The sequence below is a fragment of the Cervus canadensis genome, chromosome 17, assembly GCF_019320065.1.
Source record: "Cervus canadensis isolate Bull #8, Minnesota chromosome 17, ASM1932006v1, whole genome shotgun sequence".
In the NCBI taxonomy this organism is placed as follows: Eukaryota; Metazoa; Chordata; class Mammalia; order Artiodactyla; family Cervidae; genus Cervus; species Cervus canadensis.
Genome location: NC_057402.1, coordinates 26,328,833 through 26,354,856, shown reverse-complemented (window position 1 = coordinate 26,354,856; position 26,024 = coordinate 26,328,833). Strand labels below are relative to the sequence as shown.

The following is a 26,024-nucleotide window of genomic DNA, read 5'->3' as shown; positions in this document are numbered from 1 at the left end:
GTTTGCAAAAATACATTCTTTCTGGTTACTTTGGCAGGTTAATTTATCTTTCCTATATTTTCTCTTGGTAGAGGAGTAGATAGTTATGTATTTTTTGTTTTAGGTTTACTAAAATAAAAACTGGGCTGAGAAATTTCCAACCCACACAAATTAACTCTTCTAATTAGCTAATAAACTTTGAGAAGAACTATCTGCATCTTTGATGAAATATGAAGGGAAAACTGCTCTAAGTTTTGAAAGCCATTATAAATGTTGAGAGCAAAGCAATGATTGTTGATTCCTGAAACCCAGGTACTCCTCAGGAACCTGGAAAGTTGAAAATCTCTATCTTATGATAGTAACTTTAAACAGCTTTAGCATACAACAGAGATCTCTGATGTTTGTAAAGGAAGTTCTCTTTCTTCCATTAAAAAATACTTGTGTAGATAGCTATAGATGCAGATTTACATATACATTTGCAAATACATATTCACTGAAAAGAGAGCATCAACAAACTTTTGATAAATTATATTCTGAAGCATTTTTTATTTTGAGATTTTCTTCCCCCTGGATAAGTAAGTTTTTTCATTAAAAACAAAACAAAACAGAAATGTGAATGTTTTCAACTAGAAACATGCATCGAAGACTGATACTCACTAAGTACCCACTTTAGGCTTATTTTTAGAATTCCAAGAATCTGCTTTTTTTGCCCAAGTTTTATTTTAGAAAAAGCAATCTAGTTACTCTTCAGATGCTCATAAAGAAAATGGAATTGCTGTATTTTATATGTGAGTCAGAACTCAAGATAATGGTGAATCTTGCCGAAGGCCTCAAGGATACTAAGCATGAAGTTTGGGAGGAGTTAGGTTTTCACTGGTGTCCTTCTTTCCCAGGCTGGAGTTCAAATGAGTCTGAGTCTCTCAAAATGTTTGCACGAGAGGATGAACTTCAATGTTTGCATCATTTCCCCTGTTTTACACTCTCCTCGCATAGACCACAGCTGAGAGTTTTAGAGAAAAGGCGCTTTCGGCAAGTGCAAAGTGGTATTGTCATGTTGCTACTGGAGCTGTCTGTGAGAGCCAAGAAAATAGGACAGAATAAAAAGGAAGTAAAATAAGTCATAGTGAAACCCTCTCTCTCAGAGGAAGGAGAGCAAACATTGAAATATTGCTTTTTCCTGGCTGCTTATTAAAGGGGAAATTTGCCTACTGTGCTGGAAGAGTCTTTTATTCATCATTCAGTTGATGTGAAGCTTCCAACTTGAGGTTTGTTTTTGTGTGTACAACCCATTCTGTTTCTTAAGGTGAACTCTACTGACAGTGAGTATTGAACAGATTCAGAATTTCTCTGATTATAAAAGATGTTGATTTGTTTTCATCCTTCAATAATTTAAACTAGTCCAATTGTCTGAAACAGTTCAATTTAAACTGTTTGTTGCAAAGTCCCTTCAAATTTCTGAAGTACATGAAGTCATTATTTATAGGAGAGTGGAAGTCTCATTTTTAATATGGATCTGTTTGTTTGAAATAAATGTTATTTGGTTATCTTGTGGAACTCACATAGTTTTGTCATTTTCAGAAATGTTTAGGTACAGGGTATTATAAATCAATTAGCTAATATAAAAACCTGGAGTTTATAGATATAGAATTGTAGTGCCACATTATGCAATTAAATATCCCACGTTCTGTTTTCATAAGTCCAAGGTCATTGGTCTAAATTGCAATTATATAATGTCTGTGGTGATTGTTGGTGATTGGTATAATTCGACTAATTATTGTCTAAACAATGCAAGTTGGCTGGGACTCAAACTGCAACAAATGCTTTTTTATATGAGAAGAGTAAGGAAACTGAATACTTTTTCCTTTTGTCATTTATTATGTTAGGCTGCAGTTAATCGTAATACTGTGCTGAGGGTGTGTAGAAAGCTGTCCTTATTTTCCAGGATCATCTTTCTTGAATGGGATGGAAGGTAACCCTCCAGAGAAAAATAAATGATCATGTTTAGAGAAACATCACATTGACTGGCTAATTGGAAGGACAGTGGAAAAATCCCACAGGAAATGGTCTGAAGCTTGTGACTTTTACAGTCAATGCTCTTCTTAGACAGAGCAAACATTCCTTTTAATGGCATAAAAAGCCGTTTAAATTGAAAGTACCATCTAACCAGCCTTCTTATCTGACCACAGGTTCAAAAATAACCAATGCCAGATAAGGAAATAAAATGTTTACATAATAAAATGTCATGAAATATGGAATGAATTTGGATATAAATAGTAAAAGAGTGTGATTACAAATTAGGAGACTGCCTTTTGAAAAGGCACTAGTACTTCAGGGAAACACTGTATTTTAAATTTACTAAAAAACCTTCTTATCCTTTCCAACCTTTTCTAGTTATTTCTTTGTCTATTTTGACCAGAAACTTTGAATGAATTGATGAAAAGAGAATTTGGTCATTGTCACTTCATAAAGGCATGGTGATTTCTATGAATACAGATAACACAGAGACCACCAACCCCTCCCCCTGCCCCCAACACACACAAGTAAGAATAAAAGAGGTAGGGAAGAAAATAGTATGCACTATTTAGCTGTGCACACAAAGTTGTTAGGAACTGCACCGGCTTCTTGGAATTTCTTAGCATCTCTCTTGGAGCTGAGGAACCCCCTGGTCCCTGGAGGTGAGGTCCCTGGAGGTAAGGTCCCTAGAGTTTTTATAAGTATAAAAGCCCATTGCTCACAAGGTTCTAGAGGGACATCCCAGGGGCCCAGTGTTGGCAACAAGTTTCTTCCATGAACCTCAAGGCAATGAGATTTTCTCAGTCAATTCCATCTGTTTTATGGTCATTTCCCTCAAATTCTACATAGTTGCCCCCTTTTCCCCATCCTTTGGCAAAGAACTTTTTTAACTTGGAATATGTTCACAGAGGCTGTAATTCCATGCCCCTGAACGGTTGTATCCTCGGTGTCAGAAAATTCCTGTTGAAACAAATGATAGATTAGATAGGGCTTCCATGCTAGTCTGACATTCCAAAATTAGTGGTATGGTTCTAAAGTAATGAATGATGTAAATTACCTTTCATACAGCACAATGTAGCTTAAATAAAAACACAAGTTCCTTATTTAACTCTCATTTGAACATTTTATGCTGCTCACCTTAGGGATTGTCTCATTTCCTTGGCAACTAATGGCAGGTAAGCAGAGACAGGCTAACCATTGTGCAGTTGGACTTCCTGGAAGCAAACGAGGCCTTCTGGAAGGCCATATAGCACATCTTTTAAATATGTCAGATATGGAACCCAGTTGCCTGGGTTAAATTCTCATCCTTTCATTACCAGCTCTGAATCCTTAAGCCAGTTGCTTAACTTCCCTAGATCTCAGTTTCCTTATTTGTAAAATGGAATATATAATTATATGTACCTCAGAGGATCACTGTAAGAATTAACCAAAATCATTCATGTCAAACGCTTGATAAATTTTAGCTGCCTTTATTATTAATTCATTTCATCTACCTTGATATTCCTCCATCTGGCATTTCAGACACAAGGATTATTCAGAATCACTATTGAGAATGATTTAGCCTACCCAAATTCTGAATGCCTAAACAACAATTCTAGAAAAAGTTATGTATCCTTTGGATATAATACAGACACATTGCAACAAAGTCCTGCTCTCTAGGTTTCCCCTCAGCACTGATAGAGTATCCTTAGACCACAATTACACCCGAAGTTTTTTAAGTGAGCACAAAACCTCTAAAAAATTAGGCAAATGCAAAATTTGCAGGCCAAGTAGCATCCCAGTGATTTTGAACATCATGATAACAGAAGTTTCTGGTCCACTGGGGACATACTCTTCTCATTTTTCTAAGTAGAGAGAGCTCTGTAGTTCCACCAGCCCCTTTTTGGCTCACAGAACTGTTTCTTCAGTTTTGAAGATGCAGTACAGTGTGAAGGGAGAAGGTGCTTGAGCACCTATATAGCCTGCTGCCCTCCTGGTCTTTGCTGGTTTGTCAGGGGTTTGGTTCTGGAGTTCATATTTTGGGTTATTGGTGGATTAGAGGTTATTGGCTGGAATTTTTTCTAAGCCATAAAAAATAGTTACTTTGGTTTTTTAGGGCATAGCATTCATGAATGTTATTAAAGATTAGTATGGAGTATAAAAATTTGTTTTTCTTAGAATTCTTGACCTAAAAATGTAACCTTTTCATTTTAACTTGTGAGCTTACCTTGCAATACAAATAAATAGACTGTAGCAATATTATACTGCTTAGCTGCAGCAGCAAACATTTTGTCTTTCTTGGATGCTGCAAAATCATAAACTGAAGAAGTCAAAGTCAATTTCTGAACTCTCTAAGATCTGGCTTAGGAAATATCTAGAAAATAGATTGAGAACATATATTTATCTTTATGATACATGCAAAATAATCTTAGTACACTTCCCTAAGTGCCTGTACTATGCTACACTGGCTATGTAAGATTATGAATGCATTGAGTTTACTTAATATGATGCTTTTGGGAATGTGTATAATTGAAAGCTTCAGAGATAAAACTAGCATCAATTGAGTTGAAAAGTTCCTTTTTAAATAAGAGTTGTTAAATTATACTGCAAAATGCTGGAGAAAATATTGCACACTATCTAAATGTGAAATTAATGTCTCCCTCAACATTGCTGTAAGTAGTGCATTTCAACTTAGTTCATAATTGAGTGAATTGTTTCTTTTGTTTCTGATGATTCAGATTTCCCACGTAATAATACATAGTATCGTTTCTTCGTTTCTTTCTGTAACCAAAGCTGCTGCTAGACTAGGCTGTTTGAACAAGAAAATTAGTGCCTTAGGAAGGTGTTAATCAGTCACAGAGCTGAGAGGAATATTTCAAGGTAAATAAACACAATTTTCTGAAAGCAAGCAAGTTTGCTTCATGATTTTCCTCATTGACTTGGAACCATAGGTCTTTCACCATGGTCTTCCTTCTCTTTTGTAACTTGTGGCTTCACTTGTATAACTTATTTCACTTCTTAGGTTTATCTCCATGGACACTAAGCATTCAATAAATTTGGGCATTTAAAAACAAGATATAAATCAGCGATTCTCAACCTGTGTTTTGAGTATCCAAGGGTGTGTTAATGTAAATCAAGGGGTGTCTTTAGCTCTTAAAGAATTAAAATTGTATTGGACTGCAAGATGCTACCAAAAACTAGAATGAATGATTTGCAACAACTTGCCTTCTAAGATTTGAAATACAGTTGCCCTCAAACAGCATGGGGATTTAAGGCCCCGTCTTCTACTCAGTGGAAAATCCTCTAGTAACTTTAAAGTTGACCCTCTATGTCTATGCATTTGTATCCACAGATTCAACTGAGGATCATTTAGTATTATAGTATTTACTATTTTTAAAAATCCACATGTAAGTGGACCAGCACAGTTCTAACTTGTATCATTCAAGAGACTACTGTATATATACAAAAAGAATTCTTAGGATGGTTATAACTACTTGATTGCGTGGGTGTGCTCAGGCATGTCCGACTCTTTGCAACCCTTTGGACTGTAGCCTCCCAGGATCCTCTGTCCATCGGCTTTCTCAGGCAAGAATACTGGAATGGGTTGCCATTTCTTCCTCCAGGGACTCTTCCCCACCCAGGAATCAAACCTGCATCTCCTGCATTGCAGGCAGATTCTTTACCTGCTGAGCCATCAGAAAATTGAAGAAATCAGTTGCTAAGCAAACAACCAAATGGTTTTAAAATATAATTTGCACTTACTTCCAGTTTTGGATTCCCATTCCGTTTCCCCAGATCCATGATATTGAGAGGCACTGTGTTGTTATTATAAAACTTATAGAGAAAGTAGACTCTGCTTATCAGATTTCACCATTGAAATGTGAGATCATTTTCATTTTAAAAATTGGCTTTCTTTAGCCAAATAAAGTCATAGATGTGTGATTTTAGAAACTCTTCATTTGTAAAGAAGCAGAGGCCCCCAACAATTCAAAGGAATTGTTTGAGTTTACCCAACTAGTTAGCAACAGAGTTCCACCAAGCACTTAGGCGCCTTCCCACCAGTATTGTATTTTTTTCCCGAAACACCAAACTATAATCTCATTGGCATGTATCCATCATACATTTTAGAACAAAGTGAGTGGCAAGGCAAGGGAATAGGAAATTGAGAATTAGAAATTTCAGGTAGGGTCAATGACATTGTGTCTCAGAGTATAATCTGATGATCACCTATATTAATTACTTGGATGCCTGTTTAAAATCTAGATTCCTGGACCTGGAGTCTAGATAGTAGACCCCAGACCTACTGAATTTCAGTCTTTCAGGGATAGAACTCAGGAATACTCAATTTAAACAAGCTCTGTAGGTGATTTTTCCATACCCTAATGATATTCTACATGTTTCACTAGAATGTTATTTAAAATGTTTTAAACTATCAATATAATAGATTTCCATTTGAGAACTGTATCAAATATTGCAGTGGATTCTAAGGGGTCGTGTAGAGGAGACTTGGGGTGACAGGGAAGGGCCTTGAGTTTAGGTTCCAGTCCAGGCTCTTCCACTTGGCTATGTGAGTCTGGGCAAGACAACTCTCTGAGTCTCCCATTTTTTCTTTTCTAAGATAAGAATTCTGCCACCCTTTTGGATTGCTAAGAGATAATGGATATAAAATACCTGGCAGGCACTGGGCCTAGCATAGTAGAGGCATGCATCTATTAATTACTGTCATTACCTAAGCAAGTATAACTATTGTTTTCCATGTCTCTTCCTTTATCATGTAAAGCAGAAATACACTGAATTCTACATTGTTTCAGACCTAGCTACCATCCATGGATTATTTCTGTCCTTCACTCCTCCTCCTATCCTCTGTGGCTTCCTGCCTACCTCTTGGCCATTTCACTGTCTGTTAGTTACCTCCACCAGGAGGAAGGGAAAATAAGAGATTCAATTCAAAACACCTATTTTCCTCATATGTTGTTACTCTTACCGAAAGGTTTGGTTTGAAAGAAAGGCTGAATCACTGGCCAAGTGACATTTTTTAGTTTTTTGAGAACTGAGTTTCTCTATTTTGTAGATAGTTTCTGTTCCTGCTCTTGTGATGGATAAGTGGTAGTCATCTACTTGACATGCTCTCATTTGAAAAGTTTTGTCAACACTGCATGATAAAGGGATATTTCTATATGAATCATTTGAATTTTGTGTCCTTCCTTACATTTTAGGGAAACGAGAAGATTTGGTTTAGTGAAACTCATTAAGATCCCACAGAGCAGGAACCCGAGTATGAAGTAGGTCAAATTCAATCTCCTGGTCATGCCCTTCAGGCACCGCTGATGCGCGCTTCTAGCATGGCACAGGTGGATGGCGTGTGGACGGAATCCTAGATCGCAGAGCTGCTCAGTACAGCTTATACCTGAAGAGAAGGTGCTTGCACAGAGCGATGCAGCGAGGAGTCTAGGTTTTCATGTAAAATGCCCTCGGTTCCTACAAATCTTCATGTTTTTCCTCATGAAAAGCTCTTAGTGTTAGCTGTCTACTGGTTGGAAAGGAGAGCCACCTCTTAGCTGCATGAACTAACTGTGAGCTTCCAGCCAAAACATCATACAAAGGTGAGTGTAGCAGTTGGGGGGCGGAGGGAGATTTTCTCTCTACCATGCTGATGTATAGTCAGTCTGGCAGGAGGGCAAGGGTGAGGTGTGGCTATCTGGAGGCCCAGTCTTTTCTCCTCCCTACTCTGTACCTATTGCCTGTCCTGTGTCCTGACAGGGTATCCGATACTGGCCCTGGATGGATGGATAATGTGGGTGAGAGGTGTGGCATGAGTGGTCCACAAGAATAGCATCTTCTTGAGGGTAGATATTGTGGGGGGAGGGCTTGGGGAGGGGCTTGGATTTTGGGGTTTTCTTTTCTTTCTTTTTTTGGCTGCACTGGGTCTTCATTGTGGCGCACAGGCTCTTCACTGCTGTGTGTGGGCTTTCTCTAGTTGCGGTGCCTAGGCTTCTCATTGCGGTGGCTTCTCATTGCGGTGGCTTCTCTTGTTGCAGAGCATGGACTCCAGGGCTCCCAGGCTTCAGTAGTTGCAGTCTATTGACTCAGTAATTGTGGCCTTAGTTGCTCTGCGGCATGTGGAGTCTTCCCAGACCCAGGGATGAAACCGGTGTTGCCTGCATCAGGAAGTCCCTTGTTTTTTGTTTTTAATTAGTTCCTTTTTAAAATTTTATTGGAGCAGTGTTGTGTTAGTTTCAGGTGTACAACAAATTGACTCAGTTATACACATACATATATTCATTCTTTTTTAGATGCTTTTCCCATATAGGTTATCACAGAATATTGAATAGAGTGTACAGTGGGTCCTTGTTAGTTATCTATCTTATATGCAGTAGTGTGTGTGTGTTCATGCCAAGCTCCTGATTTATCCCTGAGGTTTGACATTTTTAAAATTTATTTTATTGCTTTAATTTTAAATTATTTTATTGGTGTAGTTGATTTATAACATTGTGTTAATTTTTGCTGTACAGCAAAGTAGTTCAATTGAGTTGGCCAAAAAGTTCATTTGTAACATCTTACAGGAAAATCTGAGTGAACTTTTTGGCCAGCCTATGCCTTCTTTTTCATATTCTTTTCCATTTTGGTTTATCACAGGCTATTGAATATGGCTCCCTGTGCTATATAGTAGGACTTTGTTGTTTATCTATCTTATAGTATATAATAGTTTGCATCTGTTAATCCCTAACTCTCTGCCCATCCCTCCTGTACCCGCCTTTCCTTCTAGCAACCACAAGTCTGTTCTCTGTTTATGAGACTATTGTATTTTGTAGATAAGTTTCTTTGTGTCATATTGTAGATTCCACATATAAGTGATATGAAATAATATTTGTCTTTTTCTGACTTACTTCACCTAATATGTTATCTCTAGTTCCATCCTTGTTGCTGCAAATGGCATTATTTCATTCTTTTTTATGGGTAAGTAGGTGGCTCAGTGGTAAAGAATCCAGCTGCCAATAGACACAGAAGACATGAGTTCAATCCCTGGGTTGGGAAAATCCCCTGAAGGAGGAAGTGGCAACACTCTCCAGTATTCTTGCCTGGGAAATCCCCATGGACAGAGGTGCCAGAAGAATGGGGGCGAAATTGAAGAGGGAAATTATGAAATGATGATTGGTTTGTTTGAGTCAGTCTCATAATCTAGAGTATCCTTCTCAGAAAAAAGGTGCTTCTTTGGTCAAAGGCATATGAGATTCATGCTATGCTAGACCCTCCAAAGTTTTAGGGTCTACCCCTGATACTATTAATGTTGATGATTGGTTAGGTTGGAAAAATAGGAATGATAATAATGAAGAATAACAGTAATGAAGAATAACAGCAACAGCAGCAACTAACATTGATATAGCACTTATACCATATGGATTATCATTCCCAATCCATTTGTAAACTTAGTGAATGATAATAAAAGTATAATGGCACTTTGCTATAGCAATGTGAAAGCTTAGTTTAATATGGTATCAAGGCCATTTAGTCACAGGAATGCAACTTACAAAGAGGTTCTAAGGGCAGCAGCTAGCCTGGTTTCTCTAAAACGACACCGTGTATGTGTTTGTGTGTGTGTGTTCACATATATATATATCTAAATACACAAAGCCTACTCAAAATCATTTTAGTAATAACCTTGATTCTGGAAGTTAGGTTGCTAGGCAAAGCTACATATAGTTTTTACCTCAATACCGTCTCCTTTTATTCAGAGCATGGTTTTCTGGGAAGTTTCCAAAACCACAAATGCAAATGATACATGCATCTCTAGAAATTTCCCTTTTAGGTGAATGGCAGTATGCCCACAAATGTGATATATACAGTGTACTTTTAAATGAAGCCCCTTACTAGGTCTTATTTTATAGATTTGCTCTGTGATCTTTATTTTGTCATCTTTGCTGCTTTAACATTTTGGCTCTCAAAGGTACTTTATTTAAATTCATTGAAGGCCAACTAGAATGAATGGAACCATTGAATAGATTGTCATGTCCTTGAGTGTGTCCTCTGTGAAAGGCCATAAGCTTTGGAGGAAGATAGGCTTGAGTGGTTTGAATTATAGCTCCACTAGTGGTCACCTGTATGATCTTAGATAACTTTCTTAATAATCAGAAATCTCCTCCACAAAATAGAGAAAGAAATAAGTTCCTAGGGTTGTGATGAGGATTAAGTGAATAATACACGTAAAAATGCTTAACACAATAGCATGACATGTAAGGTGTGTACATGGGGGCTTCCCAAGTAGCTCAGTGCTAAAAAATACTCCTGCCGATGCAGGAGACACAGGTTCAATTCCTGGGTTGGGAAGATCCCTAGAGGAAGAAATGGCAACCCACTCTAGTATTCTTGCCTGAAAAAATCACATAGACAGAGGAGCCTGGCCGGCTACAGTCCATGGGGTCACAAAGAGTTGGACACAGCTGAGCATACACACAAGGTGTACACATGCTTACTTCCCTTATTACCAGCTCTTTTTAACCCCTCTCAGCATGCTGCACAAGATAGGCTGCTTGGATACATAGACATCTGCAGAACTAGAGTAAATTAAGAAAAAAAATGAACAGTATTTCCTCTTGTGTGTTTCGCCTTTGTGTTCACACGTAACACTTCACTTCTGGCCACCAAATGCATGGAGTGTTTTTCCCCACAACAAGCAATTCTCTGTGACACCAGCTGTGCAACATGCAATTTAACTCAATTCTGGCATTATCTACTTGGAGATAGTGTCAGATCCTGAAGGTTAAGGGTTCAGTCCCACAAGACAGCTCTCACCTCATTTCAGACGCCAATCACGAGTAGTTAGTTGGTCCCCAACTTCTGGTCTGGCTCGACTATGAATCAGAGGTTCCCACTACCCCTATCTTGGGCTTGATTAATTTGCTAGAGAGGCTCAAAGAACTCGGGAAAACACTTACCAGTTTATTAAAGGATACAGGTGAACAGCCAGATGAGGAGATACATAGGGGGAAGTCAGGGAGGGTCCCAAGTGCAGGACCCTGTGGAGTTGGGGTGCATCACCCTCCCAGTGTGGACGTGTTCACTAACCCGGAAGTTCTCTGAGTCCCATGCTATTGGGATTTTATGGAAGCTTCCTCATGTAGGCCTGATCAAGTACTACTCCATTTCTAGTCCCTCTCCCCTCTCTAGAGAAGTCGATGTGGGGGCAGGACTAAAATTTCTGGTCGTGGTTTGGTCTTTCTGATGATCGGCCTCCATCTAGGAGCCTACCCAGTCACTGCACTAGATCAAAAGATGCTTCTAGTGCTCTTATCACTTAGAAATTTATACAAGTTTTAGGAGCCCTGTGTCAGGGACTAGGAATGAAGACCAGATATGTATTCCTTATTATAAACCACATTATCACACAGAGCCTCAGGATAGCCCCTTCCTTCTCTCATAGACTGTTGCAGTTACACTTAGACATAGTACTTTCAGCCCACTCTCTTCATTGCCACAGGCATTATCTTACACATACACACAATCTTTTATTCCATTTTCTTAATTTTCTGCTATTTTCAGGATAAAGCCTAAGTTCCTTCTTGAAACATACAAACCTTCCTCATCTAGCTTTACGTCTGTTGGCTCATTTCTTGAAGGCCCTGAACTGCTTCTTCAATCTTGCCCTGCTTTTTTTACACCCCTATTCCTTTATATACATGTATGTGTATACACACACAATTAAAATTTAATTTTTCACTCAGCCTAAAATACCCGTCCACCCACTATATATCTACTATCTCTTCTTTCAAGGTAAAGCTCAAATATTATCTCCTCTAAAAAGCCTCTCTGGACTGCCTGAAGCCAAGCTGGTCACTCCCTTTTATACCTTTCTGGCTCCCACAGTTCTCTGGTTGTCTTTATTTTAGCAGTGTCATATAGTAATTAAAATTCAAACTCATTTAGCAATGCTTCTTTCTGGATATGTGACTGTCATTAGTTTTGTTTTCATTTGCAAAATGGAGACAATATTACTACCTATCAGACAGAGTTATTGTAAGCATTAAATGAGATAACCCATCTAAAGCACATAATACACTGCCTGTGTGTACATGCTAATTGTCTTCAGTCCTGTCTGACTCTTTGTGAGTCTGTGGACTGTAGCTCACCAGGCTCCTCTGTCCATGGGATTCTCCAGGCAAGAATACTGAAGTGGGTTGCCACGTCCTTCTCCAAGGGATCTTCCTGACACAGGGATTGAACCCATGTCTCTTATGTCTCCTGCGCTGGCAGGTGCGTTCTTTACCACTGGCTCCACCTGGGAAGCCCAATACAGGGCCTAGAATGTGGTATTTACAGGGCCTAACAAGATCCCTGATAGACTGTGTGTTACTTCATTTTTGTATCCCCAGTACCTAGCACAAAGTCTGGATCACAGTATTTAATATATGTTTGCTGGAAGGAAAGGAGGAAGCAAACACTCTACTTTTCATCTCTATTAACAAAGAGAACAGAAAGTGTTAAACTGTATTTATGAGGAAGGCTCATTAGTTAACCTTTCTTTCAACCTTCAGTTAATACTTGGATCTTCACTTTTACCAGCTATAAAATGCCTGCTTCCTCCTCTCCTCCCAAAAGCTTTAAGTTTTCTAGATATGTCTTGGTTATAGAAACTGATCCAATACTGTCCTTCAAAAAGAGAAGAAAAATTAAGAATGCATTTAAACTGTGAAATTAAGGAAACTTAGTAAGATGGAGGTCAGATAAATCATTCAACAGCATTTCTAGAGTACTCTATTTTCTGTATATAGTGTCAATACTTTTGTTTTCAGAAAAAATCACTCTCCCAATTGTCAATTCTTTTTAAATTAATTGTTGATAGAATGATAATGTCATCTTATACTTAAAGTTGAAACTCAGTTGTTCAAAACATATGCCAAGTTTCACTGTTGAAACATAGCAGCCTATTTCTTTCTAACTAAAAGTGAGCTTTGGCAGTGGGTGGCAAGATTTTTGGTTTCTAGTTCAGGGGCAGGTATTAACAAGTGAGTTAATGAAGCCACATTTATAATTTACCATATTAACAGCACTGCTGTTGATCTCTTAGATGCTTTGAGATTTTTAACATTATTTCATTTTTCTGCAATTCAATTTCTCATTTGCAAAAAGAAAGTAAAAATACCTGCAGGAAGGTAAGAAGGTTAAATATGAAGGTTAAAGGAATAATGTAGATAAAACATCTAACATGGCACTTTGCACGTAGTAGATGCCCAATAAATGTTCTTTTCTTTTTCATCAGGATTTTGTTACAGCATCATGTTTTGTTCAGTCTAACCTGCTTACCTCACTATACTGTAAATTCATTCATGGCAGAAATTATGTCATACTCATCTTTGGATTCCCAACACCTAGCACACTGCTTAATACATAAGAGGTGTTGAATATGTAATTATGGAAGCCATGAAGAAAGGATGGGAGGAGAAAAAGAAGGAAGAAAGTTAGGAGAAGATGAGGAATAAATAGAACTAAATACTAACTAGGTAGAGTTGAGTACCATGGAACAAAAACCCCTATATAATTATTCAAATTATTGTTTTTTAAATATTTATATTTTATCATGTTAATTCTAATAAGTCTAAGAAATTACCAGCATTATAAAAATACTTGAATACAACTTTATACTTTTGAAATAAAAAATAAATATATACCTCCTTTTGTTTTATGCCAATGTACATGAACAAGCATTACTGAATGAAAATTGCTTGGCGAAAGTGTAACAAATGTGAGATGGGCTGTGATTTTGATGACATGTGTCACTTATGCCAGCAAAATGAGAAAAGTGTCACTATGTTTCAGGGCTCTTCTGTGGTACTTAGAAAAGTCTACAGCCTGCTGTCTGCTCATTCTGTGACCTAGTCATGGTGATTTATCACAGGTGAAAAGCATATGTTTTGTGCCTTTATAGTGATGTGCTTGACACATTACAAAATGATACAATCTATATGGTATAAAGTTGCAGTGCATACTAATCAGAGATGTTATTCTTTGGGGTTACATAATTCACTGTTTGAAAATACCTTATCTGAAAAAAAAAATCTGCTGCTAAGATAGTTTTCAGTCTTTTCGAATAGACTTTGGTACACCTTCTCTAGTATGTGCTATGGCCTCTAACTTTATTTTAGGTTTTTTGTTCCTGTTACTGTTCTTTACCCTCAGTTGACAGTTGATGCATATAATTTGCTTTTGACTATTTAAGAAAGTTTTAATCATAAAATGTAAACAACATGAAAGTATAAGAGGTAACAAATTCCTCTTTACCGTATCCTTTACCCTGCCTCCCTTGCAACCCATCCACTTTCTTCCGCAGGTACACATCTTTCCTTCCCATACATTAAATGTATAGATATATGTACATATATGTACACACAAATTTTTCACATAAATGGAATGTAGTTTTATATATAGATATAGATACAAAATTAAGTGACATGCTTTTTTCATTTAATATCTTAGAGATCTTTTCATGCTAGCACATATAAATGCATCTCATTCTAATGGTTACATAATATCCCATATCATTGTTCTAATGTAATTGATTTATCTATCTTCTTTTAATCAAAATAGATTTGTTTTCCCTCTTTTACAATACAAATAGTACATCAGTTGACATTCTTGTCTATCTTTCCATGAGTCAGAGTCCTAGAAGAATTGCTGTGTTAAAGGGCACACCATTTTTTTGAGTGCCACGTAGAATAGTCTGTTGCAACATTTAGTAATCATTGCTATCTGGTTTTTCTTCCCTGTTTTATACAAGATTATGAATCTACTCTGGTTTAACTAATCCTTCAGACACATTGAAATGTTAGTATAAAGAAGCTTCAGCTTCTTAAACAGAAAGGGAAATGGAAAGATTGTGCCTCTTATGTTAATTTAATCAGGAAGCTTTAATGATGTCTTAATGTTGGGTCTTCACCATAACAAAGTTTCTCTTAAAGTTGAGTTCAATTTGTTTTATCTTATTTATTTATCTTATGCCACATCCAAGAGTAGTTTAATCACTTATATAGGTGTGTGCTTAGTCACTCAGTTGTGATCCTTTGGACTGTAGCCCACCAGGTTCCTCTATCCATGGAATTTTTCAGGAAGAATATTGGAGAGGGTTGCAATTTTCCTCCTCCAATGCACCTTCCTGACCCAGGAATCAAACCCACATTTCCTATGTCTCATGCATTGCAGGTGGATTCTTTGCAGGCTGGTAGTTCCTTAAAAAGAAATTACTCCCCTCCTCACAGCATGGATTTGAAGGGGGGCACATAAATATGGAGTGAAGTGCTTCTCATTAGATTATACAATTGCAGTCCCATTCTACTGAAGCCCTATAGAATTACTGCTGCTAAATTTATATATTTTCTGTTTTTATTTTAGTTTGGGACAGAACAAATGTTTTCATTATTTCTTTCATATTGCAGAAAGGAAAGAATCTAAGAACACTGATATTTTAAGTGTTGAAAATAAGAAATGTAAAAAAAAAAGAAGAAAAGAAAATAAGAAATGTAGGCTACAGTTTGGCAGGTCATGTTTTGAGCTATCTTTTTAAAAGGTCACAGAGATTTCTAAGAATGGGGATATATCACAGCCCCTCAAATGGGAAGTTACGAATGATGCTCATAGAGGATTGAGGAATTAGGGCCATAGAGATTTTGGGAGATTATTGGATGATGGTGTTTGAGGACTGTTTGGTCATGCATCCTGGACTCTCTCCTACATTCTCCTGGTACCCTTCTCCATCTGTTCTGACTGCTATGGTCACAAGTGGAATGATTTTCTATATCATTTTATTGCTTAGTTTGTACCACAGCGTCAAAATCAAAAAATTGTGAAGTGGAAAAGGAGTCCTTGGAGACTATGGACTTCTCTCTCTTGCCCTGAAGCAATAAAACTGAGCTGCACTCTAGGGTAATCACAGGTCACCTGTCTTTCCAAATGATTCCTACTGAATTTCACTTTTTTAGTTTTTTAAAACACTAGTTTAGTTTTTACTCTATTCACTCTTGCAGCTCCTCTTCCTGATTCAGACTCTGGTTGTTTACCATCTCCTTGGTGATGGGAGCCTTCTTTGGTACACCCTCCTTCCCAGTGGAGAGCATTCTTCTAACATACTTATCACTATAATCCAATATTGTTCTCCCATTTCTCTCTCCTGTTAAACAGTGAGAATAGATTTATCTTTATCTTCATGTCTCCAGCACCAAGCACAACATCCAGCACTCTGTATATGTTGGTTAAATGAATGGACAAATGAACAATTGAGTGAATAAACCAGTTGGACAAACGGTCCTTAGATGTCATAAATATATTTCAATCTAGAGGAAGATAGATGGGGTATGAGTCCATAAAAGCTATAGTCATTTTACTTAGATGCTTTCCAGTGTTTTTTGTAGCGATGATAATCACTTACTTTGGAAAATGACTAGTGCATGATTTGGTGTTTGTTTTCCTGGTAGCTCAGCTGGTAGAGAATCTGCCTGCAATGCAGGAGACCCTGGTTTGATTCCTGGGTCGAGAAGATCCCCTGGAGAAGGGATACCTATTCCAGTATTCTTGGGCTTCCCTTGTGGCTCAGCTGGTAGAGAATCTGCTTGCAATGCGGGAAACCTGGGTTCAATCCCTGGGCTGGGAAGATCCCATGGAGAAGGGAAAGGGTACCCACTCCAGTATTCTGGCCTGGGGAATTCCGTGGACTGTGTAATCCATGGGGTCACAAAGAGTCAGACACAACTGAGTGACTTCCAGTGTGCCGAAAGGCATCACAATAGCTATTGTTCATCCATCATTTGGTAATTTGCTGGATTCTTACTTAGCCCATGGAAAGGATTTGAGAGCTTTCTTGTAGAAACCTCTGATCACTTAGACTGGGCCAAAATGGCCTAGAAAAGTTTGAAATTTTCAGGGGCGTTTGTACCAAGAAACATTCCAAACTTTGTGTAGGATTGTGTTTAGATTGCCTTTTTAAAAATTTGTCGGATGAGGGCAAAGATGACAAGACCTGTATCAAAACAGAACACACTGTGAAAAACAGTGGCGTTTGGGAAACATGGTAAAGAGTGTAGGCTTTTGAAAATGTGATTAAAGTGAAACAGGATTAGCAAAATTTTGGGTTCAAGATTAGCATAGAAATTAATTTCTGAACAAGCAGGTTGTCTTGTTTCATTTAATTACTTCCTGTGTGATTATGTAAAGCTGAAATTAATTTCTGAACTGTGTTTTAGCCATGAAACTGTGCTGGCATTTCTCAATATTTTATGTGTCTGTGTTTAGATGCCCATTTTGTGTCCTCCCATCATGCAGTGGCTAGTCAAGGACCTAGTATACGTACCCTTGTGAGCTTCTGACCAGTTGCTTCTGATCCTACCTCGTGCAGCACTTTGCAGTTTGTATCTGAACCGTTCCTTAATCAGTATATTTTTGAGAAAGATCTTTTTCTTGCCAAGCAACCTTGGAAAGCTTCATGAAGACACTGCTCAGCAGCGTAGAATTTGCAAGTGCTTAATTAGGGTGCAGAGCTTGGTGGGAGAATTAGTTCCCATGAATGCATCTATATGCACTCAGCAGAATTTTGGAAGGGGCCTCAACCCCTGATAGGAGCCTGCAGTGTGGCCCAGTTACCTACTTCATTCAGGGATGAGAAGGATGAAAAGAAGAGTCGTGGTAACAAAAGTTTCAATGCCTCATTCCCTAGCTCTATAGAAGTTTTCTGGGTTTAACATCCTTCTGTTTTAGGCTCTATTTTTCTCCTTTTTGCTGCCAACTCAATTGCTGAAACTATCATGCTTATCTTGACATGACTCCTTAGATTTTACTCAATATAATTTTTTATACCTGGGTGAAATGTAAGCATACTAAATCCTCTTCAAACTGGTATTGGTTTGTCCTGGACAGTAGTTCTGTTGCTCTAAATTTTTTTTTGTTGTTGTTGTTTTGTTTTTTTCATTGATATGAATCAGCCATGGATTTACATGTATTCCCAATCCCTATCCCCCCTCCCACCTCCCTCTCCACCCGATTCCTCTGGGTCTTCCCAGTGCACCAGGCCGGAGCACTTGTCTCATGCATCCCACCTGGGCTGGTGATCTGTTTCACCATAGATAGTATACATGCTGTTCTTTTGAAATATCCCACCCTCACATTCTCCCACAAAGTTCAAAAGTCTGTTCTGTATTTCTGTGTCTCTTTTTCTGTTTTGCATATAGGGTTATCGTTATCACCTTTCTAAATTCCATATATATGTGTTAGTATGCTGTAATGTTCTTTATCTTTCTGGCTTACTTCCCTCTGTATAATGGGCTCCAGCTTCATCCATCTCATTAGGACTGGTTCAAATGAATTCTTTTTAATGGCTGAGTAATATTCCATGGTGTATATGTACCACAGCTTCCTTATCCATTCATCTGCTGATGGGTGTTGCTCTAAATTAGAAGCTACTCTTCCCAGTAAGGTAGGTATACGGTTGTTCTGGAAACATTAGCCATCCCAAGTTATTGGAGTAAATATCTATCTATTTCTAGGCTCCCAGTATTTTAAAATATTTCCTATAATTAAGCTTTGAAATGATGGAACAGTTATGAATAAAAGTGTATTCCTGTGACTATCTAAAATATCCACTAAGAATTCAAAATGATTAAGAGGAATTTTGTGCTTGGCATGTAAATATCTATCATGTGTTTGTGTATAAAGCCATACTAATTTTGTATATATACTCACTTTAGGAAAAACATGGTCAGAAGAGTAAAGTAAATGCTAAAGATAATGTTCAAATCATATTATTGAAGAAAAGTAAACATTATATAGATCTATAGACATTAAAATTAAAATGTGATTTGATATTTTAAAATTAAAAATTATAATCATTTGCCAAAATTTACTAAGAACAGCACTTATTACTATTTCACTAATTCATTCACTCTCAAATTTTCCTTAAATACTATTTACATTAATAATAATATTAACATAAATATTTTAAGGTATAGTTTAACGTCAACATTTAAAAAGCATACACAAACCCTGATACAGTAGCTTTACAGTCTTTTAATCAATTATAATCAAATAGCACAAACTAGAAAAAACTGAGTTAATAGTCATCAGCAATTAGGATAGTGATAATTTTGGAGAAGATAATCTCCTACAGTGATTATTTCAATAACTTACTCATTACTGTGAAAAGAGCATTAACAGATACTTTTAGCATTCTTTGCCGTACTTATCTTCTAATGACAACTCTGTTTCAAACTATGTCACTGACTTACTGTGTAACTCTTTGGACAGAGTTCAATGTTTCTGTCTCTAATATATGGATAAATATGTTTTAAATCTAATTTTTAAGATTGTTTGACTAAATGAATATAAAAAATAAAGCAATGTCTGAGAAGTAGGCATGCTTTATATTTATAATGGGTTTACTAAACGTAAGTGTTTGAGAATATTGAGAAATTCTTGATAAGAACAACTTCCCTAGCATGAAAAGCCATATTAATATTGCCATACGTTGACATTTACAGCCACATATGACATTTAAATCCAGTTGCATATGGTTGCTAAATAAAGAATCTGATATAATCAAAGAAGTTTTAAAGCTCAAAGGATTCTTAAAGAGCTGCTAGTCCAGCCTCCTTATTTTATAGATTAGAAAGTTAGGTTCAGAAAGAAAAAGACATCTGGTCATGTTTTCAAGGAGTGACTGCAGATCCAGATCTCCTTAGCTCCAATTGTTATTTTCCTCTGAGGGCTGACTTTTCTTGGGCCCTTTGAACGTGCATACCAAACAGTGTCTGGAAACTTAACATACAGTGTCCCACAGGTACAATTTTTTCAAATGTATATAAATGCCACGGAGCTTAACAAGGTACATTCGTTTTTAATAATAAGAAAATTCATGACAGCTTTTTGCTGTTGTCATTTTGTATTTGTCTCATCAACAGATTCTTAAAACACAAAGTATCATGTGGAAGCCATTGAAAAATTTTGAAATGACTATGAAAAGTTTGGGAACCATGACATAGTGTCCTTTTTCCTATCTATTTATTAAAATTTGAAGGAAAGGATAATGATTCATTCATTTGGGATGATGACAATGGTAATGATAATGATTTGTGAGAACAGAGGTCCAGGTGTACTGATGCAAAGATGAGTCTGAGACCCAGGGTTCAGCTACGGATGCTGATATTGGTATGTGGCTTGTGTCACTGGAGCGTTATTTACCATGCATTCACACCAAGTGAAAGGCAGCCTCCTTATTTTATAAGCATGTTAAGACACACAGAACATTTGATTTTAATGGCATTTTTCACTTTACCTGAGTAGCATCATAGGAACATCCACTTAGTCCTTTATCCTGACTTACCAGCAGCACTTCTGACTCTGGTTTTCAAATATCACCAGTGAAAGAAACTGAAAGTCGCTCCGTCCTGTCCAGCTCTTTGCAACCCCATGGACTGTAGTCCATGGAATTCTCCAGGCCAGAATACTGGAGTGGGTAGCCTTTCCCTTCTCCAGGGGGTCTTCCTAGTACAGGGATTGAACCCAGGTCTCTGCATTGCAGGTGGATTCTTGACCAGCTGAGCCACAAGGGAAGACCAAGAATACTGGAGTGGGTAGCCCATACCTTCTCCAGCTGATCCTCCCAACCCAGGAATCCAACCAGGGTCTCCTGCGCTTCAGGCAGATTAGAGAAGTCTGAAAAACCCCAACGTGTCTAACACTGTCAGGTCTTCCTTCTTTTCAGCCTTATGGCTGTATAAGCTCATTTCCTTTTGTTCACTCACCACTGCATCATTTATATGCTTAAAAGTAGTTTTCCTTTTCTCAAGCAAAAGAATCCAAGTTACTTAAAGCTCTTATAGAGCATATTTTCCATGAATTTTAGCACACTCAGAAGTACTTGTATTAAATTGTGCTCTGTTGAGGAGAGAGTGAAGAGCACATCACCAGGAGTGAAACACTCTGCCGTGAGTCTGCACAAAGCCAGGCTTCGGGAAAACGTGCTGAGGCTTTCCCAGGAGAAATGAGGACCTGGAACACAACTCCTATGACAATTCCACAAACCAGCTGCGCATTCGGTCAGAACATTCTCAGAGTCTCCTCTGTCACATTCTCTGAGTCTCCTCTGTTACATTCTCTGGGTTCCAGGTTTGTCCTGACTTACGCGCCTCATCCCCATTAAGTTGAATGAGTTTTACTCGTTAACAACAGATTGTCCCTTGTATGCGGGGAGCTACCATATTCTATATTTCTCAGGAAACAAGATGCCACAGGAGTAATCTTACACAGGAAGATAACCACAGTCTTCCTTAAGGCCTCCTCTCCGTAGCATAATCTGTTCCTGTTTCTCTTTGCGTTTAAGTGCTCAGAGTCCGAGTAAACTTCTGCATTTAAAAGAAAAACTAAGATTTTTAGGCTACAATTTTGGCAATCCAGAAAAACCTAGTTTTTGTATAAACAACTTGAGAAATAAACACACATTGCTAAAGATTTGTGACTATTATTTGTGTTGAATCAACTAAAACATACAAACTATATTTTTAATTTTTGGATTTTCAAAATTTATTTTAAAGTGTTAAGTGTTTAATTATGTTTATTATTTTTCTGTAGTACTGCTATTACTACTGCTTTGCTGCTACTGCTATTAATATTACCAAGAGGACTTGCTGAATAAGAATTCTATGTTTTGCTTGTCTTAAAATACATCCCTTTATCACTTTTCTTGGAATGTCCTGCTAAAAGTTTAGTTACATTGAAGAAAATGGAAACAGTATACGAAGGAGGGATGGCTTTTATGAAGTGGAATTTGTGGAATGCCCTCATTTTGGATGAGTTGCAGACTTCCAAATTCCACAGAAACCCAAATAAAAACAGTTATATGCCAGTTAAAACAAGACTCCATTTGGTCTTGGAATGGCCTCTTTGTCATTTAGTGTTATGGCACCAACCTAAAAATCGCAAAAAAACAAAACCATGAGATTACAACTTTGACAACAGAAGAGAAAAAATGAGTAGAGTCCCTCTAATGAGATCAGAATCTGTCTGAAAAATACCTTAATTACAAAAGTAATTTGAGCAAGTTAGCTGTTTAGTTAGAGTAAGGAGAAATTATTGTCTGTTCAACCTTGTCATTCTACAGAAAATTGTATCTACTTATGCCTGGCATGTTTAAAAGGAGAAATTATAAATAATGAAACTATTAGAGAATAATAGAAATTGAAAGACTTATTTGCTCTTCACTAAAACATGTAATCTATGGACCTAGTTCTTAGTTAATATCCAATCCTAGGACATGAAAATGAGCTCACTGCAAGCAGAAATCATGCCTTTTACATTTGTATTTTTGATTTGAGCACAGTCTTTGGTACATAGTGGGTACAAAGTGATAGTTGTTGAATGAGCGAGTATATCAAAATAATATTCCAAAGCGATGGTCTACTTAAGTTTCAGAATTCTTGTTGATTGTATTCTGTCTGCCAGACAGTATAATTTTAAGGAATGTTGTGAACGAGAAGATATGATTAGTATGTGCAGCGTTAAAAAAATCCTGTTTTTAAAAAGTCCAATAAAATATATGGACAAATAAAAAGTATATAAGATGAATATGTAAGAAAGTATATATGATAAATGTGTTTTTTAGAAAATTACCCAGAGATAGCCACTGTTAATATTTTTATCTATTTTCTGCCAGGCTATTTAAGTATTTACATATTTGTTCATATGTTTGAACAAATTTGGAATCATACTGAATTTCTCAAATACATCAAACTCCAAGAATATCTCATATGTGAAACAATCCAGAGTAAACTTAAAATTATTACCCTATATCCAGCTTACATTCAATATATATCACTTTCAAACAACAAGCATTCTCAACATGATTAAACCGAAAGCAAAAACCTAAATAAGATTTGGACCAATGTAACAGGAGTAGGGAGACTAAGATTTCCAGTTGTCAGCTTCCCAGAGTGTCCCACTTTGTATGAAGACTTTCCATTTTCAAATGAGGACATTTCATTTTAGCAACTTAAAGAATATTTATATGATGGTATTATCAGTGCAATGGACATGCACTTGGGCAAACTTTGGGAGATGGTGAGGGACAGAGAGACATGGTGTGCTGCAGTCCATGTGGTCCCAAAGAGTCAGACAGAACTGGGCAACTGAACAACAAGAGTATTTCTTCTCAATGTTTTAGGAGAGTTTAATAGGTAAGCCATCTCTGTAAGCTGCAGATGTACAAAGTGGCATCTGATTCCCAAAGATATCTTGACAAACACCTATTATTGTGATGATTTAGCTAAAAATACTTATCGGAATGGTGGGCTGTGGTAGCCAATTACAACAAGTTAACTGATGAGATGTTTGGAGAGGGTGAAGAGTTTTACCCTCAGGTAAATTCAAAGAATTGTCAACAGCTTGTTCCAATACAAGGTGAACATACAGAATGCTGTCAAAGCCAGAGCTCTTTTATTAGAATTATTATGACACTTGGGATGCATACCACAGGGACACGAACCCACAGGCCACTCTGCAGATGTATACATAGTAAATCAGAAAACAGTATCCAAACTGCAGTAGCCTCTCTTCTTTCTAATCCCTAAATCACTGTGGAACATGATTTCTTTGAGGCCAAGAAGCTGCCTTCCACTGCAAAACCTTAAAAGGCATGGCAGTATTTCGAGGTATCAAATGAAAAGATCACTTTGAAGTGCTCTAAAATTGTATTCCCTTGGCTTAAAAGACTTTCACTTTCAAAAACTGTTACTAACTGAAAATGAATTAGGCACCAAGGAGAAGAAGGTTAGCTGTAGTAACTCACTTTTGATTGAAATGCCTCAAAAATTCTGCTCAAGGCTTGTGATAGAGATCCCAGTTGTCATGAATCAGGGAGCATGTGGCTCACTGTTTAACAGTCCTTCACCCAGATTTTCTGATAGAATGAGTGTACTGTTTCTACAACAAAATCAAATAGGATAACTGGTATGAAGCCATCCCATTTAAACAACGAGGAAAGGAAAAGAAAGTCTAAACAACAGCTAAGTATTGCCAGCTAAATAAACTGATTGTAAGAATATTCTGGAAGAGAAAATATTTTACTCAATATTTTATCTTTTGCAACATTATGCAAGTTGGAAAAAAATATCACAAACATGCAAGGAAGTATTGGGAAATATGAAAATAAAGTCATTGTTGCATTAAGAAAAAGTCTTCAGGATTTTTGGAGAGGAAATTTCAATAGAAGAATTTAAGATCCTATGAGACCCAGAATAATAAGATTAACAACCCAATTTTAAAATAGGCAAAAGATTTTTATAGATATCTTATCAGAGAAGAGATACCAATGGCTAAGAAGCACATAAATAGATGTTCAACAAAATTTGTCATTAGGAAAATGTGAATTCAAGGTACTTATAAGATAGTATTTCTTACCCATTGGAACAGCTATAATAAAAAGATAGACAATAACAAATATTGACCGGATTGTAGAGAAACTAGAACCCTCATACACTGCTGATAGAAATATAAAATAATAGAATCGCTTTGGAAAATATGTGACATTTTCTTATAATATTAAAAATAAATTTACTATATGACCCATAATTTTCACCTATAAGTATCTACCCAAGAGAAATGAAAACATATATACATGCAAATCTTTTTGTATTCATAGCAGCATTATCCATGGTAGCTAAAAAAGTGCAAACAATCAAATGTCAACTAACTGGTGAACAGATAAACAAAATGTGGTGTATACATCCAATAGAATACTACTCAGCAATGGAAAGGAAGGAATTCCTGATGCATCCAAAAATATGAATGAACCTCAAAAATAGTGTAAGTCAAAGAAGCCAGACACATGAGACCACATATTGTATTATTCCATTTATATTAAATGTCCAGAATAGGCAAATCCTTAGAGATGGAAAGAAGATTAGTTGTTGTCTGGGGTGATGGTAGAAATAGGACTGACCGTAAGTGGGCACAAGGGAGAAAAAACATGGGTGAGACCATGAGCACGTGAATACTATTAATAAATAGAATGTGAAGACCCAGAATTGGCTACTGGATGCCGGGGGCTATATTGCTGATTGGGGGATGGGGGTGGGGGAGAGTGATGAATAAATTGTGGGAGTATAAAGGACTGTAAGCTTAGAAACTACAAAGCAATCTTTTGTCAAAGAATGTTCAGAGACGCTGCCCTTATAACAGGGATATGACTGGCTTGTTCTAGGAATAGATTTTAGAGATGGGTTTTGGAGGAATGCAATTAATTTAGTTTCATCAAGATTTTTTTTTTTTTTCCTTTGTAGGGAGGGATGAGGTACAGGCCTCAGACGAAACTTACAGAGAAATTAAGAGTAACAACTTTGTCCTGGGTGTGATGGTGAGTGTGGGTGGGTGTTAAATTACCTGTGAAACAGGAAGAAGTGAAGCCTGGTCTGTGGGCTAACCTTGCAAAAGAATTTCAAACTCCATATTGTTAAAGTGGCAAAGGGACCATTTTAGGGATACTGAACCTTCAGAGACATTCATTGACTTCTGAAGGTCATACAGTAAGCAGAACCTGAGATAACAAAGTCAAGTCTCCTGATCCCCAGGTTGGTGGTCTTTCCACTACACTAATTTGTGCTCCAGCATTCCTTTGTATTGTAGTAAGAGCATCTTCACCTTTCCTTTAAATTGGTAAGTGATTGTGCTGTGCTGAGGATGTAGCAGAGGAGGAGTTTTACAAGATAAATTTCTGACTTAGAAAAGCAACCCCCAGTTCTTTGGGGGTGATAGGAAGTCAAAGGTAACCTTTGTGCTGTGCTGTGTGTGCTTAGTCGCATAGCCATGTCTAACTCTTTGCGACCCCATGGACTGCAACCCGCCAGGCTCCTCTGTCATTAGGGAGTCTCCACACAAGAATACTGGAATGGGTTGCCATGCCTTCCTCCAAGAGATCTTCCTAACCAAGGGATCAAGCCCAGCTCTCCTGCATTGCAGGTGAATTCTTTACTGACTGAGCCAGCAGGGAAGCTAAGTATCAGCAAATCCACATAGGAAACCATCCAAATGGA

The 26,024-nt window shown here is 37.3% G+C and overlaps 1 protein-coding gene across 1 annotated transcript in view; it reads left to right on the top strand.

Moving 5' to 3' along the window:
* Positions 1-1,072: 1,072 nt before the first annotated feature.
* The window catches only part of ARHGAP5 (Rho GTPase activating protein 5), a 104,492-nt gene continuing 79,540 nt past the window's right edge, over positions 1,073-26,024 (top strand). The window contains exon 1 of the mRNA XM_043489627.1: positions 1,073-1,244. The gene's annotated coding sequence lies outside the window, so the exon portion shown is untranslated. The remainder of the gene's footprint in view (positions 1,245-26,024) is intronic.